The sequence below is a fragment of the Gekko japonicus genome, unplaced genomic scaffold (genome assembly GCF_001447785.1).
Source record: "Gekko japonicus isolate JY-2015 unplaced genomic scaffold, Gekko_japonicus_V1.1 scaffold3364, whole genome shotgun sequence".
Classification (NCBI taxonomy): Eukaryota; Metazoa; Chordata; class Lepidosauria; order Squamata; family Gekkonidae; genus Gekko; species Gekko japonicus.
The window spans coordinates 132,315-136,359 of NW_015172117.1; positions in this window are offsets into that span (position 1 = coordinate 132,315).

Genomic DNA, 4,045 nt, shown 5'->3' on the forward strand with positions numbered 1-4,045 from the left:
GGGTAAAACCAAAGGATTAAATGGCTGGCCCCGAACAGCTGAACAGAAACTTCTAGTGTCCTGGCCACACTGCTGGACCTCCTGATGGCACCAGGTATTTTTGGCCACTGTGTGACACAGTGTTGGACTGGATGGGCCATTGGCCTGATCCAACATGGCTTCTCTTATGTTCTTATGATTTGGCCAAAAGTCCAGTAAATCTTCAGGGAATGCAGCTTCCCCAAACATCGGTTCCAGAGCTCTGAACTGAATCAAGTTCAGCCCAAATTTTGGCTTGTAAACCGGTTCATGCCCATTCCTATTCCAGAATACCACAATTTCATAAGAAGAGTCCTGCTGGATCAGACCAATAGTCCATCTAGTCCAGCCTCCTTTCTCACAGTGGCCAACCAGTTCCTCTGGGACAGTCAACAACAGGTCGTAGAGGCCGAGGCCTTTCCCAGATGTTGCCTCTTGGCGCTGGGATTTAGAGGATTAGTGCCCTCTAGTTCCCCTCAGTCACCATGGCTCATAGCCACTCATAGACCTAATCACTGTGAAACGCTCTAATCCCCTTTTCAAGCTGTGTATTCCTGTGGCCATCACTACCTCCTCTGGCAGTGAACTCCACATGTTAATCACTCTCTGTAAAGAACTATTTCCTTTTGTCCATCCTGAACCTACGGCCCATCAGCTTTTTTTTTTAAACTGCCCCTAAAAGGACAGAATTTTATTTTTCCATCACAAAACAATACAAACTTAACATACAAACATTAACACATACATACAAAACATTAACATTGATGGGGGTAATAAATCTTCATAGTTATTATATTTCTTCTGCCTAAATACAAACATTATTTTCTACAACTATATACTATGAGTTGTTGTTGTTGTTCAGTCGCACAGTCGAGTCCGACTCTTCGCGACCCCATGGACCAGCTCCCGCCAGGCCCTCCTGTCTTCCGCTGTCCTCTGAAGTTGGCTCAATTTCATGTTCGTTGCGTCGATGACACTGTCCAACCATCTCATCCTTTGCCGTCCCCGTCTTCTTTGACCTTCAATCTTTCCCAGCATCAGGGTCTTCTCCAGTGAATGCTCCCTTCTCATTGGGTGGCCAAAGTATTTGAGCTTCAGTTTCATTATCTGGCCTTCCAGGGAACAGTCAGGGTTGATTTCTTTTAGGATTGACTGATTTGTTCTTTTTGCAGTCCAAGGGACTCTCAAGAGTCTTCTCCAGCACCATAGTTCAAAAGAATCTATTCTTCGGCGCTCGGCCTTCCTTATAGTCCAACTCTCGCAGCCATACATGACTACTGGGAATACCATTGCTTGGACCATGCGTATTTTTGTTGGCAGGGTGATGTCTCTACTTTTTATCATGCTGTTGAGGTTCGCCATCGCTTTCCTCCCAAGGAGCAGGCGTCTTTTAATTTCATGGCTGCTGTCACAGTCTGCAGTGATCTGGGATCCCAGGATATTTACTATGGGATCCCAGGATATTTACTATGAGTAAATATCATTAAAATTCTACCTTATTGGGTTATAGGAGCTTTGTTTTCTTGGACTTTGTAATTTATTTATTTCTACCTTTATATAGTTATTATAGCAGCTATAAAATCGTGACCAAGTATTCTGGAATGCAGAGTCCGAGTATCCCTTCATCAATAAAGTCAATTTGTCCATTTCAGCTGCCTCCAAAGCTTTGTTTATAAATTCTTGTTTCATAGGTGTCTCAGATGTCTCCCAGTATTTAGCATATAAAATTCTAGCGGAAGTAGTCAAATATACAATAAGGTAACGATCACCCTTACTAAAATCTTTCAGCAAAATATTTAATAATAATACTTCAGGTGTAAATGGAATGGCCGTACCTAGCACTTTTTGCAATAATTCATGCCTCCATGCCCAATATTTTTTACTAATTTCACAGGGCCACCACATATGATAAAACGAGCCCACCTTCTTTTCACATTTCCAACACTTACTTGAGCATTTACTATCATATTTCGCTAACCTTTCTGGTGTTACATACCATCTAGAGTACATTTTATACACATTTTCCTTATAGGGTATAGCTTTTGTAATTTTTATGGTTTTTCTTCCACATTTGGTCCCATTGTTCCAGGTCCATATTATGGCCTATATTCTGAGCCCATTGAACTATTTAACTATTTCCTTTAACTATTTCCTCCGCCACCATATCATTAAGTAGGAGATTATAAAACCTTTGTATGAGTTTTTGATCAGTAGTTATCACAATCTTTCCAATCTCCAATAAGTTGTCATGGAAGCCTATTTTCTTATCTTTGGCATATCTAGATTCTATCTGTGCTCTCTGCCACCACGATAAGTCCTTTAACGGTTTCAGTTCATCTTTGGGATCCAGGATGTCCTGATATCTTCTTGGCTTCTCATCCTCATAAATATTTGGTAGTGTAAAGGCTTCCACCCATCAGCTTCAACGGATGCCCTCGAGTTCCAGTCCTTTGGGAGAGGGAGAAACATTTCTCTTCATCGTCTCTCTTGGCCCCCCCCATGCATGCAAAAGGTTTTATAAACCTCTATCACTCCCTCCCCGCTTAGTCGTCTCCTTTCTAAGCTGAAAACTCCCAGACTCTTCCGCCTTTCCTCCTAGGGAAGGTGCTCCAACCCCCTCATCATCGTGGATTACCTTCCTCTGTACTTTTCCCAGCTCTGCAGTGTCCTTTTTTGAGATATGGTGACCAGAAAAGTACACCGTGTTCCAGATGAAGCTGCACCATAGATCTATACAGAGACATTATAATATTGGCTGCTTTATGTTCAGTTTTTGTTGTTGTTGTTCAATCGCACAGTCGAGTCCGACTCTTCGTGACCCCATGGACCAGAGCACGCCAGGCCCTCCTGTCTTCCGCCGTCCTCTGAAGTTGGCTCAATTTCATGTTCGTTGCATCTATGACACTGTCTAACCATCTCATCCTTTGCCGTCCCCGTCTTCTTTGAACTTCAATCTTTCCCAGCATCAGGGTCTTCTCCAGTGAGTGCTCCCTCCTCATTTGGTGGCCAAAGTCTTTGAGCTTCCGTTTCATTATCTGGCCTTCCAGGGAACAGTCAGGGTTGATTTCTTTTAGGATTGACTGATTTGTTCTTTTTGCAGTCCAAGGGACTCTCAAGAGTCTTCTCCAGCACCATAGTTCAAAAGAATCTATTCTTCGGCGCTCGGCCTTCCTTATAGTCCAACTCTCGCAGCCATACATGACTACTGGGACTACCATTGCTTTGACCATGCGGACTTTTGTTGGCAGGGTGATGTCTCTGCTTTTTATCATGCTGTTTAGGTTCGCCATCGCTTTCCTCCCAAGGAGCAGGCGTCTTTTAATTTCATGGCTGCTGTCACAGTCTGCGGTGATCTGGGATCCCAGGAACGTGAAGTCTGTCACTACTTCCACGACTTCCCCTTCTATTTGCCAAGGAGTGATGGGGCCGGATGCCATGATCTTAGTTTTTTTGATGTTGAGCTTCAAGCCCACTTTTGCGCTCTCCTCTTTTACTCTGAGCAAGAGGCTCTTTAGGTCCTCTTCACTTTCAGCCATTAGAGTGGTATCATCTGCATATCTGAGGTTGTTGATCTTTTCCCCAGCAATCTTAATTCCCACTTGTGATTCATCCAGGCCAGCATTTCGCATGATGTACTCTGCATATATATTAAATAAGCAAGGTGACAATATACATCCTTGTCGTACTCCTTTTCCTATGCTAAACCAATCAGTTGTTCCATATCCGGTTCTAACTGTCGCTTCTTGGCCCTTATACAGGTTTCTCAAGAGACATGTGAGGTGGTCTGGTACTCCCATCTCTTTAAGGACCTGCCATAGTTTGTTGTGATCCACACAGTCAAAGGCTTTAGCATAGTCAATGAAGCAGAAGTAGATATTTTTCTGGTACTCTCTTGCTTTCTCCATAATCCAGCGAATGTTGGCAATTTGATCTCTAGTTCCTCTACCTCTTCGAAACCCAGCTTGTACTTCTGGCAGTTCTCTATCCACGTACTGTTGAAGCCTAGCTTGTAGGATCTTGAGCATGA